Source organism: Armigeres subalbatus, unplaced genomic scaffold (assembly GCF_024139115.2).
Source record: "Armigeres subalbatus isolate Guangzhou_Male unplaced genomic scaffold, GZ_Asu_2 Contig515, whole genome shotgun sequence".
Classification (NCBI taxonomy): Eukaryota; Metazoa; Arthropoda; class Insecta; order Diptera; family Culicidae; genus Armigeres; species Armigeres subalbatus.
Window position 1 is genome coordinate 872,608 of NW_026943277.1, and position 21,647 is coordinate 894,254.

At 41.0% G+C, this 21,647-nt stretch overlaps 1 protein-coding gene and 1 long non-coding RNA gene across 3 annotated transcripts in view; one reads left to right on the top strand and one right to left on the bottom strand.

Annotated features, from left to right (window-relative positions):
- LOC134204317 (serine/threonine-protein kinase Nek5-like) overlaps window positions 1–21,647 on the bottom strand; it is a 40,744-nt gene that overhangs the window by 3,177 nt on the left and 15,920 nt on the right. The window lies entirely within an intron of this gene.
- On the top strand, window positions 17,244–17,633 carry LOC134204289 (uncharacterized). The gene is made up of 2 exons (XR_009977820.1): window positions 17,244–17,273; window positions 17,391–17,633. It is a non-coding gene; the product is annotated as an uncharacterized LOC134204289 (long non-coding RNA).

Here is a 21,647-nt window from a genome sequence, read left to right on the forward strand (position 1 = left end):
GGGAGCGATATCGGCCAGTGCACCGCGATGTCACGCAATGCACCAACTGCTTCAATTTCGGGCACGGCACCAGGAACTGCCGCATGAAGCCGCGCTGCAACAAGTGTGGCGAACCCCATCCGACTGACGAGTGCGACAAAATGGATGTGGCCGATCCCAAAGTGCGCCAACTGTGGCGACAAACATCGGGCCACCACAAAGGGCTGCCCAAAGCGAGCCGAGTTCCTGGAAATCCGGAAGAAGGCTTCCACCAGGACCATTCCGAAGAAGAACCGTGTTCCTGTAATCAACGAGGTGAACTTTCCAGCTATCCCGGCTCCCCGTCGTGTGATTCCAATACTCCCACCGCTACAGCCGCACAAGCGACTGGCGGCGGCAGCTGCATCGGTCCAAGCTCCAGCATCGTTGGCACCATCCACCAGCGAATGGCCCCCGCTTCCTCCTCCTGGGTTCCGTCGGCAGTCGGAGAACGAAGCCGTCCCACCGGAAGAATCTGCCCCGCTGTACACTCCGGAGCAACTGATGCCGATCTTCGCGCAGCTCGCCACTCGACTGCGCGGCTGCAAAACCCGATTCGACCAGGTCTTCACACTTGGCATGTTCATCATTGAAAATGGCTGCTAGGGTGGGCCTGGTCAACTGGAACGCTTGCTCGCTAAAGAGCAAAACAATCGAGCTGAAGGATTTCCTTGAGGAGAAGGAAATAGACGTGGCGTTCATCACCGAAACGCACCTAAAACCGGAGGTGAACATCAACATCCCGGACTTCCGCATCGTGCGACTCGACCGGCCGACCAGGGGAGGTGGTGTGGCCATCGCTCTTCGCTACAACATCAACTGTCGTCTGCTTCCAAGCTTCCAGCTCAGTGTCATCGAGGCCATCGGTGTCGAAATCACCACTTCGGTCGGCACAATCGCGCTCATCGCGGCGTACTGTCCAACGCAAGCCAAAGCCGGCGATGGATCATCGGCTGCCCTTTCGGAGGGACATCGTCAAGCTGACGCGGAGGCAAGGCCAGTATATCATTGCCGGCGACTTGAATGCCAAACATCAAGCCTGGGGCAACAGTCGCGGCAATCGAAACGGCACCATCTGGAGCAACGACATGGAGGAAGGCCACTACACGATCCTGAGCCCGGATTCCCCCACTCGGCTGAGTCGGTCCGGTGCCCACGCAACGCTCGACCTCTACGTAACAAACCTGAGTGACCACGTCTCGCAGCCGGTTGTATACCAGGAGCTCAGTTCGGATCACTATCCGGTGGTGGCGGAACTGGGCTCCTCGGTCAATCGGCACCAGCAGTTACGGCGGAACTACCACCGAGTGAACTGGCAGCGTTTCCAGCAGTGCGTCGATAACACCGTCGACTACGAGGTGCATCCGGAGACGCCGGAAAGTATCGACCGCCAGCTGTGCGCTATCGAGGAGGCGATCACGGCGGCCCGAGAGCTACACGTACCGACGGCTCGGCAGGTAAGCAACTCCTTAAACATCGATACACTCACCAAAGATTTGATTCGATTGCGGAATGTCACTCGCAGGCAGTTTCAGCGTACTGGACTGCCTGAGCTTAAGGCACGCTGCAATCGAATCACAAAAATTATCAAGGCCAGAATGGTGGACCTCAAAATAACGACTTCTCGAATAAGATCCGCACTCTCCCAGATTATGCTAAGCCGTTCTGGAAAATGACCAAAATTCTAAAATCCAAGCCTCGGCCCATTCCACCTTTGATCCCACTAGACAATAATGGCTCTAAGGATCGCTTGATAACTCCTGCAGAGAAGGTCGCTGAAATAGGTCGTCACTTCGTCAGCTCACACAATCTTGGGCAGAATATCGTCAGTCCACACGAAGCAGCCGTCAACGAGCATGCTAACAACATCCATTTGATTCCCAACGACTTCTCGGAGGAGTTGGAGATCTCAGCTGACGAATTGACGGCCTATATCAAATCGTCGAAGAACATGAAGGCCCCAGGCTTCGACAGCATCCTGAATCTCGAGCTCAAACACATGAGTGCTCCGTTCTTTGAGCACCTCTCGCTGATCTTTAATCAGTGTCTCCGGCTTAGCTACTTCCCATCGTCCTGGAAGTCAGCGAAAGTCATCCCCATCCGGAAGCCTGGGAAGGATCCTTCCTCCCCAAAGTTATCGACCCATCAGCCTTCTCTCAGGGTTATCCAAGCTATTCGAAAAAGCTATTCATCATCGGTTACTTGAGTCTGCCGAAAATCTCAACATCTTGCTCGAGGAACAGTTTGGTTTCCGACGCGATCGGTCAACTGTACACCAACTGACCCGAGTTACCAACGTCCTCAGACGGAACATGTTTGTCCCGAAAACATCCGCCATGGCCTTACTCGATGTCGAGAAGGCATTTGACAATGTATGGCATGATGGCCTGGTGTACAAACTACAACGCTACAATCTTCCCAGCTACCTGGTGAAAATCATCAACAATTACCTGTCGGCAAGGACATTCCGGGTCTCAATCAGCGGAGCGAGTTCTAATGCGCACAACATCGTCGCAGGCGTCCCCCAGGGCAGTATCCTCGTGCCCCTGCTTTTCAATCTGTTCACCTCCGACATGCCAGAACCTCCAGAAGGCGGCATTCTGTCTCTGTTCGCAGATGACACATCCATCGTCTACAACGGTAGAGTGATCAGAGCGCTAGTGGCAAAACTCCAACGAGGCCTGGATGCCCTGACAGAGTATCTCACCAGCTGGAAGATCTGTATCAACGCGGCGAAGACCCAGGTCATCATTTTCCCCCACTCCAAATCCCCTAAACTTGTTCCGCCTGGGGACTGTAAAATCATCCTCAATGGCACGACTGTGGAATGGGCCAATGAGGCCGACTACCTTGGCTTGACCCTCGACAGCAAGCTTATTTTCAGGCAGCAGGTTGACAAAACGGTGACAAAGTGTAATGTCTTGTTGAAACTACTGTACCCTTTGATCAACCGCCGGTCGTCATTGTCCCTGAAAATAAGCTTGCTGTCTACAAGCAAATCATCCTCCCTGTGATCGATTACGGCATGCCGGTCTGGGAGAGCTGCGCTAAAACCCACCACCTCAAACTTCAACGGGTCCAAAACAAATTCCTGAGGATGATCCTCAACACCCCTCCCAGGACAAGAACATCCGAGGTCCACCGTCTGGCCGGAATAAAAACCTTACATGAACGCTTTGGTGAGTGTAAAGAAAAGTTTAGGGTCCGTTGCTTGCACTCGGACCAACAAGCGCTTAGGGCGCTAGTTCCAATCTAGGTTATCAAATTTTTATTGTAAATATTAGTGTACATAGTAGTTAGGTTATCAAATTTTAAAAAACACACTAGTGCCTGCTGAAGGCCGTCATGATACATTATATTTAAAAAATTAAGTCAAACATTATAATTATAATAATAACAATATTTGAAATTGAAGTTGGAGGGCCAACCGGCCGATCACTGTACATGTTAAAATTAATTGTAGAACCAAAAATGTTTTAAATAAAGAAGAATTTTACTACTACTACTGCATAAAACCTGACTGTCATCGTCCTGATAATAGCAGAGGCACCAATCTGTTGGTTGCAGCGAGGAGAACCTCACAAACCTCGCTGCAAAGCCAACCGCAAGGCCAAGCCGTCTGCTATTCCACTCCAACGCACGCCTCCTTAACGATGTACATGGCAGAGCTCCAGTTGCTGCCGATGTCGATGTGTTGCCTCCATCCCACGGGCCAGGGCTTCTCCAGCTGCTGCCGATGTGTCGCCTCCAGTCCAGGGCTGTTCCAGCGACTGCCGATGTTTCACCTCCAGCTCTGTGTCTATCCTGCCGCTCCGACGCGAGTCTGTTCACATCCGCCGAAAAATCGAAATCAAATTTTAGTTATAAATTCATTTATTTTCCATTTTTTTGTCGTACACATTATTTGTATAGCATTTTTAATTGTTTTAATTTTAATTTATACAAGTTTATCTAATTTTTCAAGGTAGCCTTGAAGAAGCATTGGTTAATTTTTAAAATTTGATAACCTAACTATTTACACAAATATTTACAATAATAATTTGATAACCTAAATTGGAACAAGCGCCCTAATTGAAGCTTGGTCCGAATATAAGCGACGAACCCTAAACCGATCTCTACACTAACCAAAGCGTTCTTGTAGTGTTTTAATACCGGTCAGACGGTGGACCTCAGAAGTTGGCGTCCTCCTGAGAGGAGGGGTGTTATGGAACGTACACACGGTCATTACACATTTACTCCACCTCTCGTTTATTCAAACATCCATAAAGTTTCACCAACAGCGGCACGAACAATCAATTTATTCGACCAACAATATCACACACGAACAACCGAAGTGCCAACTTGAGCACCAACCATTAAAAAATATATGGGGGTTTGTGCAACTTCACTACAAATGCTCAAACATGTTCGGCGAACCTTGACTCCACCCCCGACAACTCAAACCAAAATCAAACCGTTTTATTTTTTTTCCAACCGAGCCGCCAATTGTCAAATGGCTGTTCGAACAACTTCACACACGTTCAAACAAAACAGCAACCAAAGCGTTTTCTTGGGGGCGGAGTCAATGTTCGTCAAACTGCTTGACTGGTGTGTACGTTCCATTAAGGATCATCCTTAGGAATTTGTTCGGCACACTTTGGAGTATCGAAATCAAACGATGCGTTATTATTATTATTTATTCAGACTAAGGCCGAAGTGGCCTGTGCGGTATATAAGAGTCTTCTCCATTCGGCTCGGTCCATGGCTACACGTCGCCAACCACGCAGTCTACGGAGGGTCCGCAAGTCATCTTCCACCTGATCGATCCACCTTGCCCGCTGCGCACCTAGCCTTCTTGTGCCCGTCGGATCGTTGTCGAGAACCATTTCCACCGGGTTATTGTCCGACATTCTTGCTACGTGTCCGACCCACCGCAGTCGTCCGATTTTCGCGGTGTGAACGATGGATGCTTCTCCCAACAGCTGATGCAACTCGTGGTTCATTCGCGTCCTCCACGTACCGTCCGCCATCTGCACCCAACCATAGATGGTACGTAGAGTCCTATAAGAAGAGTAACGTCATGTGCCACGTTTGACAGGTCTCCTGCTCGTTTGGAACGCGCATTTGTATGGAACTGACAGACGATTCTGTTCCAATTCTGACACTTGACGACACTGTTATTATAGTCACTGTAATGGTACGCACTGTCGAACGAACTGTCAAACGTGTCTCCAAACGAGCATGACGTCACGATTTCAATGAAAACGTTAAGGGCTGTGACGTCATATGTGCGTGTGCACGGGCAAACAAATCGACTCAGCCATGCTTTCGCTCATCTATAGATTCTACTATCGATAGATTCTACTATCTATAGTACGCAGCAATTTTCTTTCGAAAACTCCGAGTGCGCGTTGGTCCTCCACGAGCCTTGTCCAGGTCTCGTGTCCGTAGACAACTACCGGTGTAATGAGCGTTTTGTAGATTGTCAGTTTGGTACGGCGGCGATATTACTCTATATACTCTATTCGATCCAAAGTATGTACGATTTCCAGCCACTATGCGTCTCCGAATTTATCTGCTGGTATCATTTTCGGCAGTCACCAGTGAGCCCAAGTACACAAATTCTTCTACCACCTCGATTTCGTCACCACCGATGCCAACTCGCGGTGGGTGGCTTACATTGTCTTCTCTTGAACCTCTTCCTATCATGTACTTCGTCTTCAACGTGTTGATGTCTAGTCCGATCCGCTTGGCTTCCCTCTTCATTCTGATGTAGGCTTCCTCCATCTTCTCAATGTTACGTGCCATAATATCTATGTCGTCGGCGAAGTCAAATAGCTGGACGGTCTTATTGAAAATTGTACCATCCGTGTTAATCCCTGCTCTTCGTATTACCCCTTCCAAAGCGATGTTGAATAGCAGACACGAAAGACCATCACCTTGCCGTAACCCTCTGCGGGTTTCGAAGGGACTCGAGAATGCCCCTGAAACTCGAACTACGCACATCACCCGATCCATCGTCGCTTTGATCAACCGTGTCAGTTTATCCGGAAATCCGTTTTCGTGCATTAGCTGCCATAGCTGGTCCCGATCGATTGTATCATATGCGGCTTTGAACTCGATGAATAGATGATGTGTGGGCACGTTGTATTCGCGGCATTTCTGCAGTACTTGGCGAATGGCGAACACTTGGTCCGTGGTGGAGCGTTCGCCCATAAAACCCGCCTGGTACTGCCCCACGAACTCCCTTGCAATTGGTGCTAGTCGACGGCATAAATTTTGGGAGAGTACCTTGTAGGCGGCGTTCAGCAATGTGATTGCGTGGTAGTTGCTACAATCCAGCTTATCGCCTTTTTTGTGAATGGGACACACGACACCTTCCATCCACTCCTGCGGCAAAACTTCCTCCTCCCAAATCTTGGTAATGACCCAGTGCAGCGCTCTAGCCAGTGCCTCACCACCGTGTTTAAATAGCTTAAATGGTGCGTACCCGTATGAACAACATGTCACATTAGTGATGAATGGACAACGTATAAATCGTTCGGTTTTGAATCATTCGCTTTCGTTCCTCTGACGATTCGTCAAAAGACTGTTAGAACAAAATAGCAATAGGCGTTCTTCGATAAAGATTCGATTATTTTTTAAACACAATTTCTAATATAATAGTGCATTTCAAAATGCATAATATTATTTATTCGTATTGAATATTTTATTTATCAACTTGTTATATATCACTAGGGGAGACTGGGTAGACTTGATCCCCTTTTCTGATTTCCGATGTATCACAACCAAAAATAAATAAACATACGCGATTTCCACACAGACTCTCTAAGAAATATAGTATTTAACTTTACTGACGTATGACAATCCTTAAATTATTGTTTTTATTGATACACAATCGATTTTTTGGAGTGCTGTCAAAAATCGACTTTGAAAATATTTGGGGGAAATTGATCCCTCTCCAAGAACTTGCTTTAATAAAATTAGAAAGGTGCCCTCAGATTTTTTAAATATTTTCCTTTCAAAATACGCGGAATTATCGATATGCTGTGCGTATACTTGAACGATTTTTGTTATTGAATTCGACAGCACATGCAATTTTAAAATTTGAGCGTATTTAAATAAGCGTATTTATGGCTTGTTGCTGTGAAAAAACGAAAGCATTTGGTCATTGTTATGAAAAGTTATTCAATATTTACGTGGCCAATAAAAAAATCTTTAGGAAGGTCAAAACATACAAACCGCTCTGCAGAATTAATAAGGCTGTCAATCCAAAAAATAACTCACCACATAAAGGTCATTTGCCTAGAGGATCTATACTAAAAAATACGCTAGAACAAAACTACTTTAGTTTTCGTTAAAACAGGGGGTGATCAAGTCTCCCCGGGGATCAAGTCTACCCACCTTCCCCTACACTAACAATTGCAAACACTATTTTTCAGCACAGCCTTCTTAACCATTTGTTCGCTTTAAAATTTAACTTAAAACTAATATTTTGATAACCTATAGCTGATATATACACTACGAAATTGGATAACCTGTGGTGGGACTTAATAGCTCCCAGATCACTAGTTGGTCGGATGCCAAGCAACGAACCCTAAACCTCTATTTACACTCACTAAAGTATTCTTGAAGTATTTTCATCCCGGACTTAAATGTTCGTGTTCTGGGAGGGGTGCTCATGTTCACCCGCAGAAATATGTTTAGAACTCGTTGACATTTCAAATGATGAGTTTTGGCGCAGCTCTCCGCCATGCCGTATTCGATCACACGGAGAATGATTTGCTTGCAGACAGTTTGCTTATTCTTCAGGGACAATGATGACCGACGGTTGATCAAAGGGGACAGTAGCTTAAACAAAACGTTATATTATACTGTCCAATAGTCGTACAACTTGCCCACAGACGCTTCGACTTTACTCCGACCGAACCAAATTTCTTGGGGGCGGAGTCAAAGTTGTACAATATCTCCCTGCTTATCCGGACCTCACTAATCCGACGACTCATTAGTCCGGATCTCGCTAATTCGGAATTTTTCGGATTTTCGGAAAAGCACCAATTGAAATTCATCAGAGGCGCATCCACGTTGCGAGTCGTGGGTAGGACAAATAGGAAATGCCAGTTTGAGCAATAGTTGTGGTATTAGCATTGGTCTTAAGCGATTCGCAAAAAATCGTGTGTGTTACAAGCCTAGGGTATGGCATGAGATACTACACTTCATCCCGTGACCACCGAAAGCTGCATCTCTTACTACAGAGAACTCTACGACCTCTAATAGGTGCCACGGAAGGTTTTGGAGCTGTTAGTGTGGAAGGTATAGCAGAAGAAATAGTTTCGGTAGAACGTGAAACACAGAAAGAACTAAGAAACACAGCATATGAAAAGGACTCGCATGCGATTGAACCCACGACCTCCTGCTTATAGGCAGAAGCAGTAGCCACTAGATCACCAAGCTTGTTCCCGGAATTGATGCACATTATACTAACCTACCTGGATACCTGGTGGGCTACAGCGTCGCACATTCTATCTACACGGAAACAAATGCATACCCACAGGCATGAATAAAAAATCATGAAATCATGAATCAGGTCAGTTCATGAAACCATGATTATAATTCATGATTTCAGGAACATTATTCATGGTACCAGGCAATCCTCATCAGTCGACAGTATGCATAACCGGTTATACTTCGAACACTCCATTCCCAAGAAGTAAGAACGGCGAAGAGGTAGCACGCCGGACTCTCGCTCAGTGTACTCGAGTTCAAATCCCCTGTTGAACTTTTTTTTTATTTTGTCGATCTTATCAACCAAATTGTAACGCATTGGTTGCGTTACGCGAAAATAAATCATGAAATCATGATTTATATTCATGGTGTATTTTCATGGCATGAAAACACGACGGATTCATGGAATCATGAATTATTTTCTCATTTCTGGGAACGAATTTTTACCCGTGTATACTGCCACAAAAAGCGAAAAAGTTAATAATTTGAGAAGTTTTCTACGATTCTCTGGAAAAATGTTGCTTTTCCAAGATTGCTTAAGGATAACTAAGAAGAAGCATGACATACATATTTGAATTCTCAGTTATCGAACATTTTTACAAGGTTCATGGATCACAGAAATATATATGATTCTTCAATGGTTTCAATCAATTATTGCTTATTATTGGTTATGGATCTAGTGATCCAAAGCAAACTTTGAAAAAATCGTATGATTGTCAAAGAATCTTTTGAGAGCTCAAAATTTCTTACGGGCCAGATTTCAAGTGGACTTTATAATGTTTGTGGTTCCTCAGATTTCAATAAATCTTTTCAGGTTTGTAGAAAACCTTTTTCCTTGGGTTTCCAATAATTCATTTAAACGCACTCCATCTATCAATACTTTCCAAAATTTTAATTAATCCCATTTGCTGATTTCAACAACTTTTTTTACCTCTGTAAAACTTTTAGAGCAAGGATATTTCTGATCATTTAGTAATCAAGGTACGATCATTCAGTAGATTGCCAATAAATCATTACAGATGAATTCCAAAATGTTGATAAACTACTAAATCATTGAACCCAAATTACAAGATGGTCGAAAATATCCTTGCTTTAGACATCTTGAACGCTTTCGAGATTATAAAGTGCTCAAAGTCCTATCAATAGTCTATTCGTTCAGGATCTAAGAAAACTCTATGATTATTTTAAATACTCTGATTAAATTTGAAATCACCTTTTTATAACATGGGTAGGACAATGCTTTGAGTGTCCCACCCAGGAAAATTCGTGTGTAGAACATGTCCTACTTGTCCCACCCACTCCCGGCGCCACTAAAATTCATTATGCTGTCAGTTTACCAATTCGTGCTGTGATTTTGTTTTGGTTCATTTGTATGGATTTGACTGTCGGATTAACGAGAGAAACCTCGATAGTCCGGCCATACATTTGTCGGATCAGCTGGAGTGTACTGTACAACATGTCGTAGCGTGTATGGGGCTCCTTAAGAGCATGCAACCCAGAACGCTGGGACCACAGACAAACAGACGTAACTCTTCATACAAACTGTTCGAAAAATTATCGTCATTAGCTTTTCAGAAAACACTGCTGCCATCTGTTATCAGAATCGCGAGAAACACAGTCGGCCATGATTATTTCTCATTTGACGTTTGCTCCTAACACATACACCCAATATTTTTTTACACGGTTGGTATTCTTTAATTTCCCGGTTAGCCTGATTTTTCACAGCTTTTTAAATACCACCTGATTTTTCTTTGATTCTTTGTGAATTTTTTCATGGGGTTAACTCATATTTTCATCAACGCTGAAGGTCTTAATCAACTAAAACCTACCCGTGTAAAAAAAAGAACCGGGTGTACATCTATATCAATCATCATCATCATCGTCATCAACACAGAAAACATTCAGCAGCATATACACTAATCAAAGCGCGCCTCTCTAGGCACAATCGCGTGGCACAGATGGATTTCAAATCAACCGTTGAACACGTGAACGATGTTGAAATGAGAAGTGTTACGTCTGTTTGTCTGTGCTGGGACTGTCTTCGAGTGACTTTTCGTAAACGGATCAAATCTTTGGTTAGTGTATCAATGGCACATGTTGTTCACGGCCAGGGACATCGCCTCTCAGTTGGCGTAGGGCTGCTCGTTGATTTCAGGTATCGAATCATTTTAATAGGATGTCTTATCCAGCTTTCCGCGAGCGGTAATGGCCGCTAGCTTGCCTGCGGGTTAGTTTCTGATTTGACGTGTGTGGAGCTCACCGTTCCGAGCATTCCAATGTGACCAGCGATGCCAGATTGATTCAACATCAATTCCGTAGATTCACTAAAAAATGTTTGCTGGCCCTATTTCGGCGTTCCTTTACAATCCTAGTACAGTCCCATCCCGATTTTGGCAACACCCGTTTTTGTCTACCCCCGATTTTGGCAACACCCGTTTTTGGCAACATTTTCTTCCCGATTTTGGCAACAACCTCGAAAATACTTTTTCATATCTTTTTTGGGTTAAAATCATTTCATTAATATGAAATAGGATAAACAAAACCCAAAGTGAATGTCATTAAGGTTTATATGCGTATTGTGGGCTCTGTACGCATAGTGGGCACTTCCTAAAATAATGAACCGCCACTTGTGTCACTGCTCATTGCAAACAATTTCTAGTAGAACTTTTCTGTTCTTCTTATTCACGTTTTCTATGTTCCTATTCTACTCCCCTTACACTACCCTAATATAACCAGCCCACCGTAGAATGTAATATTTTTTGGCATTTTTAACCCCGATTTTTTTTGTCGGCATGCTTAATCACACCGTTGTACATAGTACAACACTAATTAAGTGAAGCCCGCTTGATATACACAATGCACTGGATACTGCATGTGTGATCCAGTAGCAAACAAACCCTGGACGGATCAATAGATAATGATTAGCACATCCGATATAGCAACTTATAGCAACCTAGTCGTTTTACTCATCACTGTCTAGCGATTTATTTTAAAACACTGTTGGCTTTTCCAGTTTCCTGATGTCACAATTGTATAACGAGCCTTTTGATTCCTGCATGTATGGTAACAGTAAAACAGTAATGGTAACAGTTTGGTAGCATGTAACAGTAAGGCTCTCGAGTGTTCTGTTTGTGATGGCGGACTGTCAGTAGTGGAATACCTCCTTTAAAGCTCCCATGAGACCGCAGGTGTAATTCTAACTGCTTCGGTAGGCGAGTGGTGCGTCACATGTGGTTTTATTATTATTATTTCAGCCACAAGCCGGAGTGGCCTGTTCAGTACATACCAGTCGTCTCCATTCAGCACGGTTCATGACTGTAAGTAAGTAAGTCACCAGTCACGAAGTCTACGGAGGGTCCGTTAATCGTCGTCCACCTGATCGATCCATCTTGCTCGCTGCGCACCTCGCCTCCTTGTGCCTGACGAATCGCTGTCGAGAACCATTTTTCATCGGGTTATTGTTCGAAATTCGGACTACGTGCTAAACCCACTGCAGTCTTCCTATTTTCGCGGTGTGAACGTTCATTCGCCTTCTCCACATACCATCAAGCATCTGTACCCCACTAAAGATAGTACGCAGTAATTTTCTTTCAAAAACTCCGAGTGCGCGTTGGTCTTGCACGAATGTCGTCCAAATCTCGTGTATTTTACTACCGGTCTAATAAGCATTTTGTAGGGAATCAGTTTGGGACGGCGGCGAACTCTATTCGATCGGAGCGTTTTGTAAATTCTATACGTACGATTTCCTGGCTTTATGCGTCTCTTAATTTCTCTGCTGATATCGTTATCGATACCTTACCAGTGAGCCCAAAATAAACGAATTCTTCAACCACCCCGATTTTGTTATCATCGATACAAACTCGTGGTGGATGGCCAACTTTGGCCTTTTCAGCGCCTCGTTCTATCTTGTACTTCATCTTCGATGTGTTGATGACTAGTCTGATCCGCTTTGCTTCCCTTTTCAGCTTGATGTAAGCTTCTTCCATCTTCTCAAAGTCACGCGCCATAATATCTATGTCGTCGGCGAAACCAAATAGCAGAACGAACTTCTTGTGGACAGAAGTGGCGTGCTACAAATGGTTTTTCGGCCTCCACTTGGCCACACTGGCACTCGCAGCGCAAGGCGCAAAAGAAGTAAACATTGTGCTCATCACCCTGAAATATTCCTTGGTTGAGGGCCAGTTCTATTAAACCTTGCTATGTCGCCAAAAATCGGGCATAGAACTTTACTCTTAAGCACACTGATCACAAGCAAGTATGCCTCCATCAATGTCCATGTCAATGCATTCGAAAATTTGAGTTTAGTTTCAGCAAACTGTTTTTCATTTTGTCATGATCTCTGCATGTAAAAGTCCTCTCTATTCAGGTCGGTCCACGACTGTATTTCGCCAATCGCTATATTCTTCGCAAATCGTTCTCCACCTGTTCGATATATTTTGAACGTAGCGTATTTAACCATCTTGTAACCGTTGGATTGCTATTTGTGAGAATTTTGATAATAACAAACATGATTGCTCGACAACCTGAATTTATATGAAACGTTAAGATAGATTAGAAACGTCAGAAAGGATATGTTTTTCATCACCACTTTTTTGCAAGGACGTGGCCGACGCTAATGTTAATTTCAAATATTATTTATTATCATTTTTTTTATTTTGAAACTGGCAAATTAGTCTTCTAATCGTTTGATTACCATTCTTGAGTTTATTCCAATCCTGTTTTGCACTACAGTCTCGGAGTTATGAATAATATCGCAAAAATGTCTATTATAATGCACGTGCATTATTCAAACATACTCCACATACTTTTTAGTACATATTCTAAGTATATAACTTCAATCAAGCAAACAAAAAAAATTGAAATTTTGTATGAAATTTTTTTCCCGTTTTTGGCAACATCCCTATTTTGGCAACTTAAAAATCAGGTCATGTTGCCAAAATCGGGAAAGAACTGTATACAGAACATTACACGACTGATCGCTTACTTTTCTCAATGCATAAAAATTAGATAACAACAAGACTACTAACCGTTAAAATTTATAGTTACTGGTCTTGTTATATCCTAACTTTCATGAAAAACCAAAAAGAAATACTATATTCCATTTAGGGGAAAAGACTGCTTTGGCAGGTTTTGTTCTATTATTGTCAAGGGGGTTTTTGTCGACCAAATTTTATGAAATTTAGCCACAATATTCTTTGATATGCAAAGAATGTTTAGGCCAAATTTGAGCATAATCATTAATCAGTCATAAAAAACCCCCGTGACAATAATATTTTTTTTTTTTTTTTTTTAACTATTTTTATTTGTTAATTATCTAATACATGCATTTATCTCTTAGACTAGGTGTTCCGTGTTTTCTTAACACTATCATCCTTATTTGCTATGTTACGCTTTTAGTTATTATTAATACATTTCAATTGCCTCTGGCAGTTAGAATATTTCCTCTGGTTGAATTAAACCATGTAGGAATTACAATGTTTTCTACTTAAACTAAACTTAACCTAATTTATACTAAGAGTACAAGGAGTTAATCGTTGCAATAGAAGATTGCAACGATTTTTGTCTAAAATTGGAAATTATTTTGTTGGACATTTGTTGCAATGTCTCAATATTAGAAATTATATGAAGTTCATTGGTACTATACCACGGAGGCAACTTCAGAATCATTTTCAAAATTTTATTTTGAATCCTCTGAAGTGCCTTCTTTCTGGTATTGCAGCAACTAGTCCATATTGGCACAGCATACAACATGGCAGGTCTAAAATTTGTTTGTAAATCAAAAGTTTGTTCGTAATACAAAGTTTTGATTTGCTGTTTATGAGTGGATATAGACACTTAATATATTTTTTACATTTGGCTTGAAGGCCTTCAATATGAATTTTAAAAGATAATTTTGATCTAGCAGAAATTCTAAATATTTGGCTTCGCTAGACCAATTAATTGGAACCCCATTCATAGTGACAATATGTCTGCTAGAAGGTTTCAAATAAGAAGCTCTCGGCTTATGAGGGAAAATTATAAGCTGAGTTTTGGAAGCAGTTTTGAAAGCATTCGGGGAAATTTTCCATTTTGCAAGTAAGTGGAGAAAATATCCAAACTTTTTGCAATCTACTACAAATGACACGAAGGCTTCGCCCTTTGGCTGAAAGGCCCGTGTCATCTGCAAACAAAGATTTTTGACACCCTGGTGGTAAATCAGGTAAGTCAGAAGTAAAAATGTTATACAATATGGGCCCCAGTATGCTGCCTTGGGAAACACCAGCTCTAACAGGTAATCTATCAGATTTAGAATTCTGATAGTTTACCTGCAGTGAGCGATCTGATAAATAATTTTGGATCAGTTTAATGATGTACAGAGGAAAATTAAAATTCATCAATTTTACAATCAAACTTTCATGCCAAACACTGTCAAATGCTTTCTCTATATCAAGAAGAGCAACTCCAGTCGAATATCCTTCAGATTTGTTGAGCCGAATTAAGTTCGTAACTCTTAATAACTGATGAGTGGTTGAATGCCCATGGCGAAAACCAAATTGCTCATCAGCAAAAATAGAATTGTCGTTAATATGAACCATCATTCTATTTAAAATAATCTTTTCAAACAGTTTGCTTATTGAAGAAAGCAAACTGATTGGGCGATAACTAGAAGCCTCAGCTGGATTTTTGGCCGGCTTTAAAATTGGAACAACTTTGGCGTTTTTCCATTTATCTGGGAAGTATGCCAATTGAAAACATTTGTTAAATAAATTAACCAAAAAGGATAAAGAGCTCTCAGGAAGTTTTTTGATAAGTATGTAGAAAATACCATCATCACCCGGGGCTTTCATATTTTTAAATTTTCTAGTAATAGATCTCACTTCATCCAAATTAGTTCCCGACGAAGGGTCAAAAACATTCTCTTGATTGAGAATGTCTTCGGAGCTCCGTGTAACCTGATCCTCAATTGGACTAGTGAGACCTAGACTAAAATTATGGGCACTCTCAAACTGCTGAGCAAGTTTTTGAGCCTTTTCGCCATTTGTTAATAAAATTTTGTTTCCCTCTTTAAGCGCTGGAATTGGCTTTTGAGGTTTTTTAAGAATTTTCGTTAATTTCCAAAAGGGTTTCGAACTGGGATCCAACTTCGAGACATTATTCTCAAAGTTGGTATTTCTCAGAATAGCGAAACGTTTCTTAATTTCATTTTGCAAATCTCGCCAAATAACTTTCAACGCGGGATCGCGAGTTCTTTGGTATTGCCTTCGCCTCACATTTTTAAGACGGATCAGAAGCTGAAGATCGTCGTCAATAATAATGGAGTTGAATTTAATTTCACATTTAGGAATTGCAATGCCTCTGGCTTCGACAATTAAATTTGTCAAAGATACGAGCGCATTGTCAATATCACTTTTGGTATCCAAAGGAATATTAACATCAAAATTCCTATCGATATATGTTTTATATAAATCCCAATCAGCTCTATGATAATTAAAAGAAGAACTGATTGGATTATAAATGGCTTCTTGTGAGATTTCAAATGTCACAGGAAGGTGATCAGAGTCAAAGTCAGCATGAGTTACCAATTGGCCACACAGCTGACTTGAATCCGTTAAGACTAAATCAATTGTAGAAGGATTTCGACTGGAAGAAAAACAAGTTGGTCCATTGGGATATTGAATAGTATAATATCCCGCAGAACAATCTTCAAATAAAATTTTACCATTGGAATTGCTTTGAGCATTATTCCATGAACGGTGTTTGGCATTGAAGTCACCAATTACGAAGAATTTTGATTTGTTGCGAGTCAGAATTTGAAGATCAGCTTTCAAAAAATTCTTTTGCTGCCCATTGCATTGAAAAGGCAAATAGGCTGCAATGAAGGAAAATTGACCAAAATTTGTTTCAACAGAAACTCCCAAGGTTTCAAAAACTTTGGTTTCAAACGAAGAAAATAATTTATGTTTGATACGTCTATTAATGACGATGGCGACCCCACCACAGGCGCTGTCAAGACGATCATTTCTGTAGATAAAATAGTTTGGATCTCTTTTAATGGAGAGTCCTGGTTTTAAATACGTTTCAGTTATAATGGCAATATGCACATTATGAACTGAAAGGAAGTTAAATAATTCATCTTCCTTACCCTTTAGAGAGCGGGCATTCCAATTTAGAACTTTCACACAATTATTTGGATCCATTGAAACGGAGTCCGATAACAATTTTTTGTGTGTACTTTATACCAACCTGAACAGCTTCAGGAATAGTATTTGCTTTGAACATTGCATCAATCATGTGATGCAATTGTTAAGTTAAAAAATCAAAATCGGAAGCAGTCATGCTACCTGAATCGGCAACATGACCGTTATTTTCCGTTGGGACATGGGTACACACAAAGAACAAACATGGTTTTATAGAAAATTATGCACTTTTAATTTGAAAAGTGCATCATTTTCCTAGAAATAAGAGTAAAATTATTCTCATTAAAAATTACTTTTCTATTTAAAAGTTGTTTTTATCCTATTCCCAAAGTAACATTAAAAGTTCTTTCTATTAACCTGAAAGTTGTTAAACTTTTAAAGCATATCATACGATTAGCAACAAGAAAAGGAAAATATCACTTCTCATCTCTTTTTTCCTCTCAGTGTCTATATATGACAGCGACGAAATCAGTATAGCGATCGCTAGGAGCAAAGTATAGCCACGTCATATGGGTATAAAAAGTACATATTTAGTGCGTACTTTTAACGAAATCTTGAGTCGAAGAAAAAAGAAGGACATCAGGCCATTTCGAGGTAAGTCAATTTAAATTCCTTCAATCTTAAACGTTAAAGGTATCGGAGTTATCTAAGCGCCCAATTTCCATGATTCAATGCCGTAGAATCAATACCTATGCGAGATTTTTTTTACAGATAATCTGTTTATTTCGGCGTTTCTGACTGAAGAGAAATCCGTGGCGCAATGACCAAATATCTGCACGAAGCGCACCCCAAAGAGCTGAATCATTTTAAGTCGGTTAGCAGCTGTTCGGATGCTCTGGCCGAGGCTCTGGTCCTTTTGTTTGGAAATCCGATAAAGGATCTAATGTGTTCTAACTCTGATCAATTTTAACACAGATAACTAATAAATAATGAAATAAACATGCTGAAACTGTATACTCTGATTATATTATGATTTTGAAGGGAAAAAACAAGAATGAGGGATAAAAGTGAAGTAAGCTTTTCTGGAATTAAAAAAAAAATTGCACTATATTTTCCATAATGTGACCATTTTTATTTGACAGTGCTACAATTTTATTTTGAAAGTATAAACTTTTATTTTTAGAGCGGCAAGCAACTTTTGAACCATTGGTGTATTAAAAGTTTGGGTACTTTTGCTTTGAACACACGCAACTCTCTACGAAAAAGAACCAACGAAACTTTTTATTTTAACCAACGATTTTTTTAATTTGATTAATGATTTTTCTTTCTGTGTATAAACCTCATTTTGAGAAGAGAAATTTTGTCTACCAGCAGCGATGTTTGCATACGTAGGTACATTGGAAAAATTGGAATTTACTGAAGTGCTTGCTACCCGTTGACGAGCGGCAAAATTTGTTTGTGAATTGTGGTGGGTATGAATTGCTCGACCGGTAACCGGTTTCGAAATTTGAGCGTTTGAAAAATTTCTACCCGTCGAATCTGGGATCCGATTGGAATTTCCCGTCATCAATTTTGCACGGGAATTCAAAACTTTTTGCGTGAAGGGCATTCCCAGAAATTGGATTTATGATTGCCCCACAATTTGCGCACTTAAATTTATTGGAATCTTCTCTCTCACAGGACATGCGTCCTTGGCGTGAGAGGTTTCACCACAAATCATGCATTTAGCATCCATGTGACAATGTTTGGTTCCGTGACCCCACTTTTGGCACTTACGGCACTGAGTGGGGTTTTGGAAATTTCCCCAGGCCTGCGGAAATGTTCCCATGTAACACGGACATGGGACATAATACAGGCCTTTTCCAAACTTTTTCATATTATTTAGTTCACTTTTGTTAAAATGAACTAAATAAAATTCTTGAGAAATGCCCTCTGGGAAGTACCAGAGTGGGATTTCTTTTTCATCTTAATTACTTGGACTGGTGAAAATCCAAGTAATTGAGAAATTTCAATTTTAATCTCATCCAGTGATTTATCATCACTGGGGAGACCTTTCAAGACGACTTTGAACAATCGCTCAGTTTTGTCGTCGTATGTGAAGAATTTATGGCGCTTCTCAGTTAAATACTGAAGAAGACGTTTGCGATCGTCAAAGGATCCCGGCAAAACGCGGCAGTCACCCTTCCTAGCAATCTGAAATGAAACCTTGATCCCCTGAAGGTTACTCAAGATTTCATTCCGAAAGCCAGAAAACTCGGCAACAGATACCACAATTGGCGGAATCCTTTGTTTCTTCGCATGAATCGAATCACCTGGGCTAGAGATAGATTCGATTTTCTCAAATTCGTCGTTAATCAAATCGAACTGATTGCTCAGTTCGATAGGAGATGAAATAATGTCAACATTAGAGTTAGAAGGAATATCTGAATTCTCCAGCTTCCTTCTATTTTTTCCGCGCTTAGGCAGGACGGTCTTGAAACCTTGTTTCTTTGAAGGAAGTGGAGAATTCAGAGACTCCCCCTTCCTCTTGTTTTTATTAATGCTCATTGCTGAGCGTGGAGACGTGACCTTCTAAGAGGTTTTTTCCCAGAACGGTGTCCCTGCAGGATTACCACCGCTTGTCGGAATTTTACTTCCGCAAACGGGTCCAACGTAAAACGAAGGCACGGGTCCTTGCAAAGATCGTAACGGGATCAGTGGGTACAAATAGCGCTAAGAAGCACCGTTGAAATTAAAATAGCTTCGGGTAGTATTAAAAACTTCCTTCCGCAAAGAGAGAAAGAACCGCACAGCACGAAAGCACGATGCGGTCTGACCGTGACAATAATAGAACAAAACCTGCCAAAGCCGTCATTCCCCGTCAATTCAACTACGTTTTGGTATCATTACAGATACGTATTTCGTATTTCAACTGTGAGGGCGTCTTCAGTGTCTACTACTAAACTAAAGTACACCCGATTCTGTTTTTACACAGCCGTGTAAAAAAAATCTCATAAACAATTTTTGCAAAGTTGCTCCATTTTGCATGATTCGTCGAGAAATCATGAAACTTTTTTTACACGGATTTTCGAATTTTAAACTGAAAATTTTTTTTACACGGAACGCAACCCCCGTGTTAAAAAAAAGAATCGGGTGTACTAAACTCGTCTCAGACAGTTGAAAACATTCCACTAAAAGAGCTTAAATAATTTATCTGAAAAAGAAATAGAGAGTAGAGTGGGGTAAGAGTACGTTTTCGATTTTTTGAAGTAATAAAAAAAGATAAACTAGCAGCACTGCATCAGTTTGACAGGTAAGCATTCTGGCCAACTATTATCATGTGTAATTGTAAACGATTTGAATAAAAAACAAGAGAGATATGGAGTTAGATAATTTTTTGATCGTTTTGCGAAAAATAATTGGATTTCCGCAACTAGTATTTCATTACCATATATACGTTCAATCAGGTGAACATTATACCATTTCGATAACCTATTGTATAGAGTACTTTATGGTGCAGAACACCAATCCGGTTGGTTTTCCAAGAAGTCAAAACCATTACTTGACTAATTTTTGGGACTGTGGGGTAAAAGTACGCATATGAATCTTCAAGTTTTGATGTCAAACCCGTAACACCGGGTGAAATAATGGGCCAAACACAATTGGTACGTTTGCGTACGTTTTGACAGTTTTCCCATGGGAAAACTGTCAAAACGTACGCAAACGTACCAATTGTGTTTGGCCCATAAGACTTCTTCCAAAGCGTAAAGATCCACAACTAAGAAAAAAGGGACAGAATTCGAAATTATCACAAGTTTTTAGGATAAGTTGAAGTAATTCGGTGTTAGAAAGGACTTAGCGAACAAAGCACTGAAGCGAAATAACAGTACGAAAACACAATTTCATCTAAATGATAATTTCATTTAATCAAAAGAAATATTCATAAATTACGCAACGTTTATCTGGGAGGGGTTGCGAGATGTATGACGATCCATATAATTTTCAGAGGATTCATACAAAAAGTATAATATGGGGGGAGGGGTGATGGAATAACCAAATTTTACGTTACGTGATTGGTGGATTTCCTTTAAGCAAAATTCATTTGTATACGCCACGTGAAACCTGCTATATATTTTTACCTCTGTAGTTGTTTGTATATACAAAAACAATGGTTTTTCGTATGAAAGTGCACATTTTTAGGACCCCCTCCCCCTTTAAGAGTTACGTAATCTTTTAACATTCCCTAATATATGCTTACTAGCTTTATGTACCCGGCCTTGCTCGGAATTGCCAGTTTGATTCGCAGTTTTTTTTTCACAATCGGAAAATGAATAAACCAATTGGTCAACAGGATAATTGCGTTTTCTTATCGATACTTCATCATTTGATCAGAAGAAGGCAGATTTCATTTGAAAACATTGACTGATTTTGAAGAAGGGAGCAAACCCATATTCGCCATATTCCGGGCAAACGTTTATTTCTAAAGAAGGAAAAACATCCACCGATGCCTTATTCCGGGCAAACGTCTATTTTCAAAGAAGGGATCACATTCACCATCCAGAAGGAAACACATTAATCATTGCTTGTCACTGGGCAAACCATAATTTCGATAAATGGTTAAATTGATCGATAACTAAACAATACAATAATGGGTTCAGAAGTTAGGCTGGAGCATACACACAAACATACAAACATTGAGTTTTATATATCTCGGTACTTATTCAAAAGGACGTATGTGATTTTGTAAACAAAGATGCATACGTCGATTTGTCAAATATGATGGCACTCCTACGCAAACCAACACAACGAACATGTAGCCGAAACCTCCCCTACCTGTATGTGGCGATGGTTTGCGTGGGAGTGCTATCAGATTGCAGAAATCAACGTTTAAATTTTTGTTTACAAAATCACATACGTCACATCACTGAATAAGTATCCGAGATATATAGATAGCTAATAGCTATATGTATCCGGCTTTGCTAGGGACTGAAAAGTAAATTATTCAATTAAAATGTCCAATGCTGTAGCACAAAACCCACAGAGGTAGAT